Source organism: Hipposideros armiger, unplaced genomic scaffold (genome assembly GCF_001890085.2).
Source record: "Hipposideros armiger isolate ML-2016 unplaced genomic scaffold, ASM189008v1 scaffold_279, whole genome shotgun sequence".
NCBI classification, from domain to species: Eukaryota; Metazoa; Chordata; class Mammalia; order Chiroptera; family Hipposideridae; genus Hipposideros; species Hipposideros armiger.
Window position 1 is genome coordinate 1,212,283 of NW_017731629.1, and position 19,532 is coordinate 1,231,814.

Consider the following 19,532-nt stretch of genomic DNA (forward strand, 5'->3'; position numbering starts at 1 on the left):
CCCCCCCCCCCACATTCTCCTGCTAAGTACTACAAGGTGGTGAGGCCAAGTTTTCCGAAGGCCTGCATGAGAGCAAGCACAGCGGTAAGACTTACAGAGTCAGACCTGGGTTCAAACCCTGACTCTGTCACTTACTACCTGAGTAAATGAACGTCCCCGAATCTCAGGTTCCTTACATATAAAATAGGGAATGATAATACCTGCACCTACCAGGACTGTACTGAAGTTAGAGGGAACTGCAACCTTTTTGAGTCTTAATTTCTTCATCCATGCAATAAAGTTTAAGTTACGCTTTTTCATATCGGCTTGGGACCTCATTGAAGTGCTGCATCTTGTTTTCTAGTAAGAATCCTTCTCTTTTCCTTCCAGCCATTGTGACCTTATGACCACAGCTGTCTCTGGGTGAACAGACACAGCCGTCCAGAGGGAAAGAAACTTCATCAGGCCGGGCCTGTTGGGCTGGGGTGGAATAACTATGAATGAAGAAATGTCAAGGACCTTCTCTCTCTCCTGAGAAATGCTTTGGGCCAAGCTGGACCTGTTTGATTTCTAGGCCAGAAGCATAAATGGAATCCTGCACCATATGCATCTGTCTCCCCACCTTTCGCTGCAGTAATCTAGGTGGGGATTCATAGGCTCACTCTAAGAGGACAGACACAAGGATGCCGAGTCCTTTGTGTCATAGGATTTGAAAGGATGGATCTCTAACAAGTCTAATTTAATGTTGGCTCAAGTTAAAGCATGGTGAATTCCAGCCCAGAAAGAATAAACTGAGATGCCACAGAATGACAGAGATAATTTAATTTGGCTCCCTTGCTCAACAGATAAGAAACCCGAGCTTCATGGGGCAGAGGGTGGGGGCTGACATGTCCATAGCTATGTACCAAACTGAGGCAAGAGCCGGGGCTGCCTGTTTCCTGGGCCAGTGCTCTGGGCTGTCATTCATTTCTGCACCACTGTCAGGATTTTTTTTCATATTTACACACCATCTGTGCCTTTATTAACATGGTTCCTTCACTACTTGAGTTGACCATTTTTTATTCCTAAATAAATTTATTTTGAAAGGAAACTGCTGTAAAGAGAAAGCAAGGATCGTTTGCCACAAATATAAGGCAACTATAAAAATAAATGCTATGAAACAAAGCAATACAGTTAAATTTTAGCAAGGTACTGCTGTAGGTGAAGAGATCACTCATTCTCCCCATTAGAAGGGAGATTCATAATGTTAAAGAACTTAAAAAGAATAGCTTTTTTTTTTTAAGATTTTTTATTGGGGAATTGGGGGATAGGAACAGACAAGTTGCTGTCCTTTTGTTCTTCAGTCTAGTTGTGGAGGACGTTGCTTCACTGGCCCAAGTTGGCACCATCATTGCGCTCTTCCCGGGCGAGGCAGATCAGTTGCCGGCTTCTGGACGGCCGCTCACTGTGGCTGCTGGCCGCTCACACTGGCTGCTGGCTACACACGGTAGCCCATGGCAACCCACCTGCCGGCACCGGCGACTCATGGCAGCCCAGCTCCAGGTTGAGCTGTTGTTCAGCATCTTAGCTGTGGAGGGCAGTGTCACTGGCCCTCATATGTGGGATCTGAACCGGGGCCCTCTGGTGTCCCAAGCCAGTTCTTAACCATCGCGCCACTCGGCCGGCCCAAAGAATAACTTTCTTATCATAGGAGATGCTTTTTTTTTTGCTACTGAATTTTCAGTCCAGTGGATTGATTGATTGATTTAAAGATTTTATTGGGGAATTGGGGGAGAGGAACAGCGTTGGGGAATCGGGGAAGGGGAACAGACAAGTTGCTGTCCTTTTGTTCTTCAGTCTAGTTGTGGAAGACATCGCTTCACTGGCCCATGTTGGTATTATCATTCTGCTCTTCCCAGGTGAGACAGTCACTTGCCAGCCATTGGATGGCCGCTCACAGCGGCTCACGGCAGCCCATGAAAGCTCATGCCAGCTGCCAGCCATCCCCACAGCAGCCTATGCCATCGCCGGCCACTCACAGCAGCCCAGCTCCAAGTCGAGCTATTGTTCACATCTTAGCTGTAGAGAGAGCAGTGTCACTGGCCCGCATGTGGGATCCAACCCGGGGCCCTGCTGCTCAGAGCTGGCATCCCAAGCCAACCCTTAACCAACGCACCACTCGGCTGGCCCAGGAGATGCTTTTTAATGTGTTTGGGGACCACCTAAAATTGTCTCTCATATCATGCTAAGTTGATCAGGAAAGGGAAATAGGTGTGAAAGTTGTAAACGACATCTAATACTTTACACTACCTGGGTTAGAACCCCAACGGTGCCACTTATAGGCTACAAGACTTTGAGCAAGTGACAACCTTTTTCTACCTCAGTCTCCCCACTCATAAAATGGGAATAATAGTGGGTATACCCTGGGATTGTTTCAAGTATTAAATTAGATAGAACATATGCAATCCTTAGAACAATACTGAGAATGGAGCAAGCACACAATAGCATCAGGTATTATTGTAATTAGCATTATTAAACCTTAAATGATCTTATACTCTGTAAGAGGATTGTTATCCTTATTTGGAAGGGATCAGATAGTAAATATTTTAACCTTTGTTGTCTGTATTGTCTGTGTTGCAACTACTTCACTCTGTCATGTGGTGAGAAAATGGCCACAGGCAGTACATAAACAGGTATGGCCACGTGCCAATAAAACTCCACTTATAAAAATAGGTGGCAGGCTGGATTTTGCCTGCAGGCTGCAGTCTGTGCTAGAGAATTACAGGTATGGAACACAAAAACAGTCCAAATGCTTTGTAGACTATTTTGAATAAAATACCTACCTGTATGAGATGGCATCATATCTCCTACCTTAGCACAAATCCCAAACTTTTGAAGTCAATCTCAGACACCTGAAATGTAGATTCTATTCTTACTGCCTGCCATCATCTTAACTGGTCCCCAAATGGCCATGGGACTGAACAGGTCCTGAACTTGAGGTAGAATCAGGGTTAAAAGCATGGGGAGTCAGAATCTTGTGTTTGCCACTCACCCTGCAAGGGGTATCATTTTCTTTTTACACACGAGAAAATTGCAGCTCAGCAGGGTAGAGTAATTGCCCAATGTCACATAGCCAGCAAACTGACATCAGTTCCACGCACATGAAATTTGGTTCTAATCCAGAAACCCTAGGGCCAGCTGCATGTCATCCTGATGCTTCCTTTTCCTGTTTCTAGTCTCCGTGATAAAGGAGGGGAGAGCTTAAGAGGGAACAATTTAGAGTTGAAAACGATACTGATGGTTTAGGGCACAATTGGGACCCAAGGAGGAGGGAGAATAGAGTCCTGAGATCAGAAGATAGAGTGGCACGTGCACAGGGCCTGACCTGCTCTGTTTCACCTGTGAAGCCGAGCTGTGCACCTGGGCAGATCTTCTCACCTTTCTGCACCTCACTTTCCCCAAATGTACGAAGAAGCAGAAGCCTTTATCGATTTCACACAGAGGGCCCAGTGCTTTCCAATACTTTTTTCTCATTTTCTCTTCACAACAACCCTGAGATTGCTATCCCCATTGCGCAAATGAGCAAGACAGGGCTCTGCAAGGGCCTTCCGATTGCCCAGGGTCACAGCGTTGGCAGGTAGGCTGTCTAGCTACAAGTCCAGGTGTGTGTCTTCAGTGCAAAATATTCCTCACAGGACTCTCCATCCCCCCCAAGCTGAACACACAAATGAGAAGGCGGTACATGGATGCTCTGCAGTGCTGGAATCAGAGCTAACTCGTTCTGCACTCTTACCATGTGCCTGGCGCTGTGTGAGGCCAGTCCCTCCAGACCCTCTCAGCTGGAGGCTAACAGTATCCTCTTTCTGCAGATTTGGAAACTGAGGCTCAGAGGTCTTGAGTAACTTGTCCAACGTCACTCAGCTATCAAGAAGCAGGACTGAGGTCTGAATCCAGGTGAAATTCGCTCCAAAGCCCATGCTTGTAAGAGGATGACTATAGTCTATCGTCCAAGGACACTTTGGAGAGTGAAAGGCACTCTTATTAATTATGCCAGGAGAGCAGGCAGAAACAGGGACATGTGGTCGTCCCAGCTCTTGACCACTGGGTTCTATTCAGCCCTCAGGACCACCGTGAATCATGAGGACATGAAGAGGAAATCTATAGCTGGCAGCAACACCATTTTTATTATTACAATTAACACTTCTATTGATCTTAGGATTTTCGGAACGAGGTAAAGTCCGGTGGAAATGAGGCATTTGGGATTTTGTGCTTGAGAGTTTTAGGAAGGGGTGAATTTAATTGCCTCTGGAGTTGCTACAAGAAGTAGTCGGAGTAGCCAGCATGCTCTCCCAACAATTCCCCACTTTCCTTCACCCTCTGACTACAGGCACTGGGTGGAAAGGAGAGATGGATTAAAAGAGTGCTCCAAGGAAATGGAGATAAGTAACTTTAGGTTTGGCATGATAAGTAGACCAAGGAATGTCTTAGATCCAGAAAAGACACCAGACCATCATCAGTCTATTGCTTGAAACCACATATGCCTCTAACTCAAGGCTAGTATCAGCTGGGGGCAATGCTGAGAGCTATCTCAACTAGACACTTGGAGGCATGCTGGGGAGAATATTCTCCATCAGAATTCCCAGAATTCTACCATAAGGGCCTCATCCGTCTGGGTAAGGGTTTCACTCCTCTAGGAGACCAGTTTTAAGACTAAACAACCATAGCGCCTTTTGAGTTCCTCACTAGTAGTAAACATGCTGGAGCCTATTCCATCTCAGATTTACTTTTGGCTGGGATGTAGCAAAGCTTAGGTTGTGACAGAGAAATGGGCAGAGGAGAAGCTTTAGGACATGGGTTTTTGCCCAAGGAGGTTACCATAGTGTGGGGTCCTGCGCAGCCAGGAGGCTGCAAAATAGGCTTTGGGACCTAAGTGGCACCCAGCAGAGCAAGAGTGAGGGAGGTGGGGAGAGAAGATGGCACCAGGAGGGTAAAGTCCACCACTGCAGCCTTGACCATGTCAAACTCCAGGGCAACAACCCTGCAGAGACTGGCAAGGTCACGGGGATCAAAGTAGCCCGAGGCAGAGAGGCCGGGGAGCCAGGACCCTGGGGGGCCGGGGTAGCTCTGCTAATGCGTGACTCCAATCGCCCGTGACGCCTCATGGACCAAGCATGAAGCTGCAAGTGAAATAATCTCTGAGGTCTTTTTCAGCTCCAATGACAAATGAGATTCCAGACGGTGTCACTAAGTGAATCTTGCTGCGCATAAGTGGGTAGCTGAGAGCTGAGAGGAGAGGCTCTTGATTGGAGAGCGGGCGCAACCCAAGCCACCCAGCTCGCCCTTCCGGATTAGCCCTTCTCCTTGCCTTAATTCTCTTGATGACCAAGTGAACTTTTAACCTCTCCTTGTCCCATCTCTTCTTTTCAATCTATAGAGAAGGGGCGGGGAAGAAGGGCCGGCAGAGGGGAGGGTGGCAGGGCAAAGGCTTCTGGTAGGCCCCACCTCCAGGGGGATCTTGGGGGGATCAGGAAATGGCTATACGAAACCAAGTCAAGATTCCTGGCTGCCAACGGCAGCAAAGATAAAGGCTTATTTGGAGATGGCCCGAGGACTGACCACAAAGTCTAAAGGAGCACGTGGGCATGTCAGCTAAGACATATATTAATAGCTTCTCAGGGCTTTGTTTTTTTTTTCATCTTTCATGAGAAGTCAGGGGTGGACTAATATTTAACGGACAGCTACTCTGACAAGAACTGGCTGGGTGCTTTATGCGTTATCTCATTTAATCATCACAATACCCCTTCAAGGAAAATATTATCTTCATTGTACAGAGATGAAACAGCAGCTTAGAGAAGATAAATCACTTGCTCAAGTTTGTACAGCTCAGATGTAGCAAAGCTGGGATATGCACCAGGTCTGCCTGACCCTAAGACCCAAGGCTGGCGCTACCATTTTACAATAGAGCCAGATTTCACGGTCCCTCTGGCTCACTCTAGCTCTGGTTTGGGGAGATGGACTGGGCCCAAATCTCATTTATTAGCCTGTCATTTGAGGCAAGTTATTGAATCTCTCTGAGCCTTTGTTTCCTCATCTATATAATGGAGGATTAGAATAGCCCTTATGTTATAAGGATTAAGAGGATTAAATGAAATTAAGTATGGAATGGGTTTATGGGCCCATAGCAAGGACTCCATATTTTGGCCATTATCGTAATTAATATTATTCTTAAATCGTATGCAAACCACATGCCAACAAACCTGTGGCTCCCCTGAGCTCCACAGCTGTTTGGGGGTCTTCTGGTAAAATCCCTGCTGGTTTCAAGTACCAGTTATGAATGCTAAGTAGTCCTTCTCATCATCAGAAAAACCAACTTGACTTTTGGAGGTTCACAAGGAGCTCTCATAATATTTTACCTTCCGATCAGCAAATCGAATCCATGCGGTAGGGAACGAAGATGTGGTGACCACTTTCTACAGGTTAGATGAGTCACACAGCTAGAGGTTTGGTTTTGTTTTGCTTAATTCCCATGCCCAGAGCTTTGGTTATAGAGAATGAAAATGGTTCTCTTGGAGAATTTAGGTGTATGTATGTATGTGTGTGTGTGTGTGTGTGTGTGTGTGTCTGTATAGGCTGTATATACACACACACACGTGGATAGGCAGATGGCCATATTAATGACCAAAAAGTAAAGCGTGGGCCCAGGAATATCCCAGATTCAGGAAGGGATGTATTCAAGCCAGGCTCCTCAACTATCTCCTCTGGAATTCTTGGAAATTTGGTTTCTGGACTTAAACTTGGAGTGACTACCCCACTCAATCTAATTCCGACCAGGGCTGTGTCCAACTGGACGAGGCCAAGTTTACTCCTTTCCCCCAGTCTTTCCCCAGGAGCTGGTGTCCACCAAACCCTGTTGGAGACTTGCTGAAATGCTTTTACTAACCTCATGGATTCTCTTCCAAAAGCTTTCTGGATATGTGCTGCGGCTGGTTTCCAAGAGCAGCTCCAGGAGCAGGTTGGCTTTGCGCTGGGCACGAGGCTTTAAGAGGCGATAATCACATCTCCACGTCCCAACGGGGCCTGCCTGGCCACCCGGCTGCCCGCCTGTTGATTCCCACCGACGGCTCTACGAAAGGATGAGCAACTGCGAGTCTTCCCGTCCATTCTGCGACGCAACCGCGCCCTCTCGTGGCCATCAGTAGAACTACAGGTACTATTGTCTCCAAGTTTCTGGGTTTTCTTCACTCTTTCCCTTTATATTTATTGAGGCCTCCTGTGTGCAAGCCAAGGCTCTAGACACTGTGGACATTTCAGGGAACAAAACAAAGCCCTTTCACTCATAAGGTTTACATTTTTAGTATGTGTGACGGAGGACAGAAAATACACATCCATGTAGGTGTACATATAGGTCTATGGTTCAGAAGAACTATGGAAAAATAAAGCAGGAAAGAGGGATAGGGATGAGAGGAGGGCAACACTTTTCAACAAGATGGTCAGAAAAGCTCCCTGATAAGGTGACAGCTGAGAGGGACATGAGAGAAATGGGGAGGAGTATCCAGGTAGATGAACCAGCAGGGATTATAGGCCTCGAAGGGAGAGGGTGCCTGGCTGTTTGAGGAACAACAAGGAGGCCAGCTTGACTGGAACAGACCAAGCGAGGGAAGTACAGCAAGAGAGGCTGTCTGAGAGGCTGTGGGGCCAGAGCACAGAAGGCATGGGCCTTGAAGTGTGTTCCCAGCTTCACGGCATCAAGTCACCAGGGAGCTTGTTAGAAATGCAAACTGTTGGGCCCATCCCTAGACCTACTGAGTCAGAAACTCTGGGAGTGGGTTCCCACAGTCTGTGTTTTAACAAGCCCTCCCGGTGAGTCTGCTGCTGCAGTCTGGGAACTACTGATGCGAGGCTGCAGAGGCCATTGTGGGGCCTTTGACTTTTATTCTGAAATGAGAAGCCATTGGAAGCTTTGGGGCAGAAGAGGGATATGAGCTGACTTGTGCTCTGGTCCTATCCCCAGAGATTCCGATTTAATTTGTCTGACACATGGGCTGGGCACTGTAATTTCTAAAACTCTCCAGGAGCTCAGTTGGGAGGCTACTGCTGTAAAACAGGTGAGGAATGATGGTGGCTTAGACCCGAGTGGCAGCCGTGGAGGTGTGAGACGTGGTCAGGTTCTGGATAGATTTTGAAGGTAGAACTATGAAGATTTTCTGATGGATGTAATGCAGGGTGCAGGAGAAATGGAAAAGTCAGGATGCCTCCCAGGTTTTTACCCTGAACAAGTGGAAGGAGGCAGTTTCCATTTGCTACAATAGGGAAGACGGTGGGAGGAATGTATTCCTTGGGGAGGTGAATCAAGAGTTTGATTTTGAACATGTTGAGTTTGAGATGTCTATTTGAGATCCAAATGGAGATGCTGACTAGGTTCAGGGGAGATGTCTGGGCTGGACATCGAAGTTTGTGAGTTGTCAGTGATGGATGGTGTTTAAAGCCATATGGCTGGATGAGACCACTTAGGGAGGAAGTATAGATTAAAAAGGAAGTATAGATTATAGGGGCACTCCAATGTAGGAAGGAAACAGGAAGAGAGCCAAGTGTCAGTTAGGCCCCCAAACCCCGGTGAAAAAGTATTTCAAGAAGGAGGAAACAGTGACAAGCTGCTGCGTGGCCAGCTAAGAGGAGGACTAGAAATTGACTGCTGGGTGTAGCAGCATCGAGGCCACAGAAGAGCAGAATGACTGAGAACAATGTCAGTGGAGGGACTGGAAGAGGGACAAGGGCCTGTTTATAGAACAGGAGGAGAGAAATTGGAGACACAGAGGACAAACAATTCTTTTGAAAAATTTTGCTGTAAAGGGAGCGTGATGGAGGAGAACAGGATCAACAAAGGTCTTGTTTTCTTTTTTTTAATATGAGAGAAATAACAACATATTTCTATCTTTGTTGGGAAAGATCTTCCAGCACAGGGAAAAATCAGTAGATATTTTAATAACAACAAACACTTATTAAACACATTTTTATGCTCCCAGCACTGTGCTTAATGTTGCCCATGAATTATTTTCCACAAATATCAAAAGTTTCTATTATTTATTATTCCCAATTTATAGACAAAGGAGCCCGAGTGAGCTCTGAGAAATGAACTAATGTTCACAAAGACTCACAGCCAGTAAGATGGGACAACTGAGGTTCCACCCAGGAATCGGCTCCAGAGCTAAAGCCCTTGACTCATGCTCTGCAAAGCCTAGCCATCAAGCTTCCTGCATGTGGGGCACCCTTTTAAACCCTTGAACTTTTGGTGCTCAGCTAGAAGGGATGAAATGGCTCCCTACCCCTTCCTCACAGAGCTCCCCTCTGCACCAGGCTTGATGACCTCTCTTGCTCAGGGTAAGCACTGCTATAGCAACAGTCCATCCTTGGTAGAAGCAAAAGAAATAACATCTGTACTGGGTCCAATGGTGTCCCCCCAAACTTCATGTCTACCTGGAATTTCAGAATATGATCTTATTTGGAAATGCTTCTTTGCAGGTGTAAGCGCAGTTACAAATGAGTCATACCGGATTAGGGTGGGCCCTACTTCAATGACTGTTGTTTTGGAAGAAGAGAAAACAGAGACACAGGGAGACCCTTGGGGAGAATGTCATGTGACCATGAAGTCAGAGATTGTAGTGATGCAGATACAAGACCACGGATGCCAAGGATGCTGGCAATACCAGAAGCATGGAAGAGGCGAGGAAGGATGCTTCTACAGAGCTTTCAGAGACAGCATGGCCCTGATGACAAACTTGATTTCAGACTTACAGCTTCCAGATCTGAAAGAATAAATTCCTATTGTCTTAAAGCACCACATTGTGGTAATTTATTATGGCAGCCCAAGGAAACTAACAGTACCCACTGGTCAGAACTTGGCAGTACACCTGTGAAGGATGCTGTGGTACCCTCACGTGCCATGCACATCAATTAGTGCTGCACTATTTTGAGGTCACTGCTATGTAAGAACACATTAAGGAGCGGCATAGTATGATACATCTGGGAGGGCCCATAGAGATAATGTAGTTCAGCCAGCTTATTTTAAAGACATGGGAGGTAAAGTGCAAGAAGGGCAAGAGGCTTGTCCACGGTCACATGGCTATTTAATTGCAGGTGCCATATCTGTGTGACCCACATTGCATTCTCCGGAGCCTGGAACCCTGCCTCGTACCTAAGCAGGTGCTCAATAAACATTTGTTGAATGAATGAATGAATGAATGAATAAAACCCAAGTGCCTGATCTCCAGCTCAGGATCTTTTTCAAATTATGTTCTCCTGGCTTGGTAAGATTAAAACCAACGCTACTTTGTTTACATTGGCAATTCCTTTTCTCCAACTACTCAGACTGAAAGCTATCAGCTATGGATTAATTGTTGTTATTGAAAATGTCAAGGCTTCTTGGAGATCTAGCCAGAGAAAATTTCTAATATTGAAGCATAATGCTTTGTAGGTTTTCCTTTACCACCTAAAAAGGACTTTCCTGTTCCATTGCACAGTCCTCTTAAATAAATGGCTGAGTATCCTAAAATCAGTGCTACCCAAAATTTACTACTATTATACCACCCCATAGACTCTAGTTATATTTAGCCCCAGGCCTTGGAGATAAATTCTTGACTGTTCATTCGCAAGGATAAAGGCAATATGACTAATAGCCACCATTTATCAGGTAACTATGGAGTTATCAGCTTTTGTTAAGCACTTTGCTACGTTATAGCCTTTCTTCACAATAAAGATTAATGATACCTTTCAAGGTGTTGATTGTACGCATGTTGTCCAATAAAGCAGACACTAGCCTTGGCAGGAGCTGTTTACGAAGGTCTGACGTTAGCAGTTAGCAGGCTTGGTGAACATATAGGAGGATGCTATTCTCAGTTTTAAAACTTCTAAGAACTTATCTTCCAGATAAAGTCCTTCAAGTGTGCAAAGACATATGCCCAGAGGTATTTGTTACAGAAATGTGTGTAAGAGCAAAAGAAAAGAAACATCTAAAATGCCCATCAACAGGGGTGGTTAAAAGGTGCATCCCATAAATAGAATGCCAGAAAGTCACTCAAAAGAATGAAGCAGATCTATAGTTATTCCTATGGGAAAATGTCCAAGATATAGGATCTGAACAATACAATCCCATTTGTATAAAATAAATACAATGATAGAACATGAATATACAAAGGAAGGTGGGAAAGAAGGATGGTATAATCTTACTTGTGTAAAATAAAGACAATTATGTAGAATATATAGAGAAAGAAATGGAGGGAGGGAGTGAAAACATTTCTAGAAGAATGTATAGGGCCGGCCCAGTAGCGCGATGGTTAAGAACTGGCTTGGGACACCAGAGGGCCCTGGTTCGGATCCCACATATGAGGGCCAGTGACACTGCCCTCTACAGCTAAGATGCTGAACAACAGCTCAACCTGGAGCTGGGTTGCCATGAGTTGCCGGCGATGGCGTAGGCTGCAGCCCCTGTGGCAGCGGGTTGCCATGGGCTACTGTGTGTAGCCAGCTGCCAGCATGAGCAGCCAGCAGCTGCAGTGAGCGGCTGTCCAGAAACCAGCGACTGATCTGCCTCGCTCGGGAAGAGCGCAATGATGGTGCCAACTTGGGCCAGTGAAGCAACGTCCTCCACAACTAGACTGAAGAACAAAACGACAGCAATTTGTCTGTTCCCCTTCCCCCAATTCCCCAGCGCTGTTCCCATCCCCCAATTCCCCAATAAAAATCTTTTAAAAAAAGAATGTATAAAGTACTGCCAATATATGGGAGTATAACTAGGAAGCAAGGAATAGGAAGCAAAGAAATTATATTTTTTTAAACCTAAAAATCTTCTATACTGTTCATATTTTTAAACAATGTACATGTATTAAGCTTATCATTGAAAACCCAGTTATTTAAAAATAAGAAAAGTAGAGGGTATGTGACTTGTTATTAACACCCTTGGGGCCTGCAAAGAGACCACAAAGAAACCATTCAAGCTTACTTCTGCACTGATGCTCAGAAATTAAGAAAATGTTGGTGCTTGGTAGAATTTATCCTGACCCATGCAAGCTCAGGTTAATAATATGCTCAGAATAGATAGACAGATAGGCCAGGGATAGCAGCACTGAACACATTTAAAACAGTTTGGCCAAGCTGTTCGAGGAAAGATATTCCAGAACACAAATGTTGGCCAGATGGATGGTACAAGATGCTTCACAAAATGTTACTAAGTCTCAAAAGGATACAGAAAAATATAGTATGCAGCATGAGATCTTTATTAATAAAGGGCCTCTTTTTTCCTGAAGGAAACATTAATTTCCAAATTCTTGCTCCTGCTTTAATGGAGCTAATATGTGATCCATCAGAAATTAAGCTATAAAATTATAGCGTGATCTTAATAGTTACTGATTGCTTTCTCTGTGCCAGGCGTTTTAGCTTTCACAACCACCTGATGAGTAGTGTTTTCACAGAAAGGTAAACTGATGTTCAGGGAAGTTAAGTAACCTGTCCAAGGTCCCTCGGTGAGTAGGTGCCTCTCAGTACTCCAGAGAGGGGAGGGCCCTCAGGCACCATCTTATTCTGGAGGAGAGGAAACTGGTCCATGGGGGGAAGATGCTTGCCTAGGCCAGAGTCCAGGCAGGCCTGGAACTCTGTGTATGTTCATCCACCCTAACACACTTCTTTTTAGACCGTGAGTATATAGCAAGTGTTTCAGACAAAGCTGAACTGAATTCAAATGAACTGTTACGTGGACAATTTTGTAATAGGCCTCCAATAATGAGGTTCCTTCTTGAAACCCGCACTTCTCAAACCTGGATATCCACTTCTCGATTTTTGTACTATCCCTGTGCCTGAGCACTACCTGTCGTCAATTCCCTAATTTGTGGAAGGTGGATTACTGTGGTACTGCTTATTTTAACTTCATCTAAACCAAAACTATGTGTGAAAGCACAGGTTTAGCGGTTACCTAATTTTCTTCTAACACGTATTTTGATGTGTAATGCTGATCATGTTACCCCCCTCATGAAAAGCAGCATTTAATTTGTTTTTATTATTATTTTTAAATTTTTTTAAATTGGGGAATTGGGGGGATGGAAACAGCGCTGGGAAATTGGGGGAAGGGGAACAGACAAGTTGCTGTCCTTTTGTTCTTCAGTCTAGTTGTGGAGGACGTTGCTTCACTGGCCCAAGTTGGCACCATCATTGCGCTCTTCCCGGGCGAGGCAGATCAGTCGCCGGCTTCTGGACGGCTGCTCACTGCGGCTGCTGGCCGCTCACGCTGGCTGCTGGCTACACACAGTAGCCCATGGCAACCCATCTGCTGTTGCCCAGCGACTCAGGGCAGCCCAGCTCCAGGTTGAGCTGTTGTTCAGCATCTTAGCTGTGGAGGGCAGTGTCACTGGCCCTCATATGTGGGATCCGAACCGGGGCCCTCTGGTGTCCCAAGCCAGCTCTTAACCATGGTGCCACTCAGCTGGCCCGTATTTAATTTGTTTTTAGAATGAAGACTCAAATTCCTAGCCTGGACCTACGGGAGGAGAGGTCTGCTATGTGGCCCCAGTGGCTCTGCAGCGTCACCAGAATCCACGCTGATTTTCTGTCATTTACTCAAATGCACCTCGGCTCTCACACCTCTGCACATGCTTTTTCATCTGCTTGGAACAACATTCTTTCCCTGAGCGGCTCCTTCGTAGGAACCAGCTTAAAGGCCATCTCTTTGGGGAAGTCTTCCCTCAGCCCCAAGGTAGGCCTTTGAGGGTCTTGTCATACTTGTGCTTACTTGGTCACTGCAATCTTCCTCCACACATTGCGGGTTCCCAAAGGGCAGGGGCAGCATTTTTCTTGTTTATCACTCTGGGTCTAGTCCTCAGCAGCCAGCCTGCAGGTGCCAGGTGCCTTTCTCGCTGATTAAATGAGAGAAGAGAGAAAAACCTATGCAATACACATACGAGATCTCAGAGAGCATAACAGCTCTACACATCTGTGATTTCAGAATTTATCATTATTTTATAACCAAATATAATAATGTGAGGTTATACTAATGTCCCCAAGTTATTGACAAAAGACTCTGTTCAGTGTGCTGCCAGAGAAAGTGGCACTGAAATTCATTTGAAAACTATTTCCATTAAAATGGTCAAGTTGAAAAAACATCTTACAACGGGAACATTAACTATACGAAAAAAACAAAACACTTAGCAAAATTCCTACTGATGCCAGATAAAGTGTTACTCTACTTTGAATTAATGTAAGCTGTATTTATGAATTTTTATATTACAAATGGGTACATTTCATTTTTCCTCATCTTACTCAGTCCCCAGGAGGTTCATGGGTAATAAAACAAATGAATTTCTTTCTCCATTATTCTGTCATTGTTCCTTTCAAATGGCTCCTTGCCCATACACTCCAATATTTTTCTCATAATAAGTAGTAAAGCCTTCAGCCTTCTCATTTATCTTAACTACCTCCTTTGTATTCCAAGAGACAAGTAGTGTATTAACTTCCATCTACATCAGGGAAGGAGGTAAATTGAGGCAAAGATGTTAAATGATTTCTTTAAGTTATACAGTTAATCAGTATTCACACATCCATCTGTATGAATGACGCAACAAATATTTAGTGATTGCCCACTTGGTGCCGAGCTCTGTTTTTGCTGCTGGGAGTATAACAGGAAATAAGTTAGATAAGGCCCCTGTTTTCATGTAGCTGGTGTTCTATGTGGGAAAACTAGATAATAAACAAGTAAACAAATAAAAAAAATTAATATCAAATAGTGCTATAGACTGAATGTTTCTGTCCCCCAAAATTCGTATGTCGAAACTTAATCCCCAATGTGATGGCATTAGGAGTGGGCCTTTGGGAGGTGATTAGGTCATCAGGGGTGGAGCCCTCATGAATGGGGTTACTGCACTTATACAAGAGAGAGCGCTCCCCGTTTTCCGGTACACGAGGACACAGTGAGAATGAGAAGTGGGTTCTCACCAGACACCAAATCTGCTGGCACTTTGATCTTGGACTTCCCAGTCTCCAGAACTGTGAGAAATAAATCTCTGTTGTTTAATCTACCCAGTCTATGGTATTCTGTTATAGCAACCCAAATGGATTACAACAAATAGTGACAAACAGTATGATAAAAATAAAAAAGTATTATTATTAGAGAGTTATTTGACCCTGACTCTAACCCCAAACCTGGGAGCACCTACTGTTGTGTAGTTAGGGAAGCCTCTCTGAAATGTTGACAAATGAGCTGAGATCTGGAGGACAAGAAGCAGCCAGTGAAGGGAATTTTTGGGGCAGGGAGTGGGGAGATCATGCAAGGTAAAGGGAACAACAAAACCAAAGGTTTTGAGGTGTGAGCAAGCTTGGTGTGTTCAAGGAACAGGTCAGGGTGGCTGGATGTTATGAGGTGGGTGATGAGCTCACACACAGGAGGGACCAGCTCATACAGGGTCTTGTAAGCCATGGTAAGGAGTGTGGATTTTCTTCTAGAATTTTCTTCTAGTGATGGGAAGCACTGTAGAATACAAGCAGAGGATAACATGGTGTAATTTATGCTTTTGAAAGTTCATTCTGGTTGCAGTGTGAATGGATGACCAGGGGACAAGAGTGGATGCAAGGAGCCCAGGGCAGGGGCGGGCGGGGGGCATCAAACAGTACAGGTAAGAGATGAGGCCATCTTGGACTAGGATGGTATCAATGGAAGTAGATGGATTAGACATATGTTTTCTGAAATGAGACACCAGGACTTGTCGACCTGGTGGACAGTGAGGCAAATGAATCAAGGATGATGCAAGTTTTTGGCTTGAGCAAATGAAGGTGGTGCCATGTATTGAGAAAAGACGTGGTGGTAGACATTGATGTATCATTTTGTGATCAGGGCAGAAAATCAAAACTTCTGGACATATTAATTTTGAGATGCTTTTTAGAGATGCCTGGCCAAGGAGAGATGCCAAGCCGGGAGGTGTTGGATCTATAAGAAAGAGAGCATTATAGCTGGAAATGTCCATTTGGGAGTCACCAGTGTGAAAGTGGGTAATGTCACTAAAGAAAAGGGTGCTGGTAGAGAAGAGGCAGCCAATCCCTTATTCCTAAGCCCCACACTGACCACTGGTCATGGTCATATACCACAGCACAACAATTTCACTCCTCCCATTTCATTAAATTAAACAAACATCCCCTGTCTCTTCTATATGGTGTTACTGTAAAGAATAAGGGGTTACACAGATAGGTGATTAATATTGGGTTGTAGGAAAAGTCATGACGCATGTTTTAGACAGATGGCACTAGTTCAGTTTTGGAAGTACTAGAGTCATTCGCATCTATGTTATTGCTATGTCATTTGACAGCTGACAGTTCCAGCTTCATTCTAAAAAAAATTGAGTGATTTGGTTGAGTTTTGGAGATTTTACAAGTTGACGATGGAAGACCAAACTGTGCATTTTTGCCATATTTTACTGTTTTACTTCCATGAAGGGAAGAACGCATGTCAAGCATGTGAAAAGTTGCATAAAGTTTACGGTGACAATCCTCTACAGGAACATCAGTGCCAACGATGGTTCACGAAATTCCGTGCTGGTGATTTTGATCTCAACCATGCTCCTCTGTCAGGGAGGCCCATTGAGGTTGATGACGACAAAATAAAGGCATTGATTGAGTCAAACGCACGTTACATGACACAAGATTACAGAAACATTGAACATCCATCATTCAAGCGTTCATGATCACCTGAAGAAGCTGGGATATGTAAGCAAGCTTGATATTTGGGTTTCGCATGAACTCAAAAGAAGTTCATTTGATGGCGCATATAAACATCTGCAATATGCTCATTAAAAGTGAGGAAAATGATCCTTTTTTGAAGCGACTGATAACTGGTGATGAGAAGTGGACTGTTTACAACAATGTGGTGCACAAATGGTCTTAGTCCCAACGTGATGATTCGCTTCAAATGACATTGAAAGCAGACAGACATTCATCAGAGAAAGGTTATGCTCTCAGTGTGGTGGGATTTTAAAGGTGTCATGTTTTTTGAGCTCCTACCAAGGAACAAATCAATTCAAATGTGTACTGTCGGCAGTTGCACAGTTTGAACGAATCCATCATCCAGAAACATCCAGAGCTTGTTAATTGTAAAGGAGTTGTGTTCCATCACAAATTTGATCACCTGTCAAAAATGATTGGAGTGTGGATGGGATGTGTTGCCACACCCACCATACTTGCCTGACCTTGTGCCATCAGACTTCCACTTGTTTCGCTCTCTTCAAAACTCCTTGCGTGGTATAATGTTCAATTCAGATGAGGCTGTAAAACAGCAACTTGTTCAGTTTTTCACAAATAAAGACAGGTCCTTCTCTGAACGAGGAATTATGAAGCTCACTGAAAGATGGCAAAAGGTTATCGAACAAAATGGGCAATATATCATTGATTGATCTTTGTTCTTTATACAAATAAATAATCTTTGAAAACCATAGACAAACTACATCATGACTTTTCCGACAACCCAATATATGATGCCATCTCTTAAGTTGCTCACAAACTAGTAAGGAAAGAGTAACAATAATATAAAAGGTAGAATATGTGAATGTATTTCCAAGGATATGGAGGGGATCATCAAAAGATAAACTTGGGAAGACAGGTTGGGAGATCATGGAGGGTCAAGAAGTTGGATTTTTTTTTTCTACTTAGATAACAGGACACCACTGAAGACTTCTGAGTTCCATGAGCAGATTAGCACCTTTCCTTTCCCATCCAGGGTGGATTCCTCCTCCTGTGTCCAGCTGAAATCTCACCCCATCTACCATGTATTGCCCACCTTCTGCTACCACTCACTTCTCATCTTTAAGTCCTTCTGTAGTTATCATCTAGTGCTAACCCATTTTAGCACTTGATGATACACCGTCTTTTTCAGATGGTTTATTGTAGGAACATCTTACTTTTTTTTTTTTTAAAGATTTTTATTGGGGAATTGGGGGGATGGGAACAGTGCTGGGGAATGGGGGAAAGGGGAACAGACAAGTTGCTGTCGTTTTTTTGTTCTTCAATCTAGTTGTGGAGGATGTTGCTTCACTGGCCCAAGTTGGCACCATCATTGCGCTCTTCTCTGGCGAGGCAGATCAGTCGCCGGCTTCTGGACGGCCGCTCACTGCGGCTGCTGGCCGCTCACGCTGGCTGCTGGCCGCTCACGCTGGCTGCTGGCCACACACGGTAGCCCATGGTAACCCACTGCCACAGGGGCTGCAGCCTACGCCGTCGCCGGCGACTCATGGCAGCCCAGCTCCAGGTTGAGCTGTTGTTCAGCATCTTAGCTGCAGAGGGCAGTGTCACTGGCCCTCATATGTGGGATCCGAACCGGGGCCCTCTGGCATCCCAAGCGAGTTCTTAACCATCGCGCCACTCGGCCGGCCCAGGAACATCTTACTTTTTAAAAATGGTCTATAAAGCCCTTCTAGCAGGACCCATGACTTAAATCCAGTCTTGGGCTTAGGGATAGGAACATAAGTCCTTAAGCAATGTCCGTTTCTTCAAGTGTCACTTCTTCAGGGAATTCTTCTCTGACCTCCAATTAGATCAGGTTCCTTTGTTCTAGGCTCTCATAGAATCATTTTCTAGCACATTTCTCCATTTTTAACTGTACACCCTATATGTGACTATTTGAATAGGATATGAGTCCCAGAGTCTGTAAATTCCCAGAGAGCAGGTTTTGTACCTCTGATTTTGTTCATGTACAACAAACATGTGCTGACAACTTGAATAGGTATGGCCTTAGGTGTTCACGGTGAAAGGGCTTAAGTGGAGTAGCCTCCAACACGGTCCAACTCTCTGCCAAAGGTTTCTGAAAGAGCAGTTAAGATTCACACAGCGAAACTATCTCACAAAGGGAGTTCCTCCTGATGAGCTCCCCTTCTGCTCAGGAACGATTTCCCAGAGGGGTGGCTCTTCTATGGGAAGGAGGCCCCTTGAAGGCTAATTGATCATCACTTAGGACACTTGAGTCCTCCCCTGTGCACAGCTGAGCAGGAGGCGAAGCAGAGTATTCCCCACTGTCAGGAAGACTAAGCATGCTGGAAGCAGCCACTGATCTTCTAGGCAGATGGAGTGACATATGTATTTTTACATATACATTTCCTAATCAATAGATTCCAGTGAAAACATGAAAACTCAAGAACATGATTGGAATTTAAGGGGCTATGAAGGAGCTTTATACCTTAGAGAAAATTAGCACTACCGGTTTCTTTGTTTTGTTTTGTCTTTTGCTGCAGACAACTTCAGGAGAAAATGAATAGTATTATTTGAATGATCAAACTTTCTTCCTTTAATATATAAATCTGCTCTTCCAAATTAGGCACTTCTAGTATTTCGTCTAAGAAATGCATTCCTGGGGCCAGTCAGAAAGAGCTTTGAAATCTTTTAACTGTACTTCTGCCCCTGCCTGCTTCTATCTTCCATCACCAGCCACACAGGCCTGTTTCTCCATCAGGCCAATTTTGTTCTCCTCTAGGAGCTTTGTCATTGCTTGATCTTGGCAGGTGGTCAGTGAATATGTTAATGAACAAATAGGCTAAGATAAGCCAATTATGCCCCAGGAG

The 19,532-nt window shown here is 44.7% G+C and overlaps 1 protein-coding gene across 1 annotated transcript in view; it reads right to left on the minus strand.

The window, feature by feature from the left end:
- Window positions 1-2,098: 2,098 nt before the first annotated feature.
- MFAP3 (microfibril associated protein 3) overlaps window positions 2,099-19,532 on the minus strand; it is a 37,234-nt gene continuing 19,800 nt past the window's right edge. Inside the window, exons 2-3 of the transcript XR_002125640.1 lie at window positions 13,733-13,856; window positions 2,099-7,254 (exon numbers count right to left, since the gene is read on the minus strand). The gene's annotated coding sequence lies outside the window, so the exon portion shown is untranslated. The remainder of the gene's footprint in view (window positions 7,255-13,732; window positions 13,857-19,532) is intronic.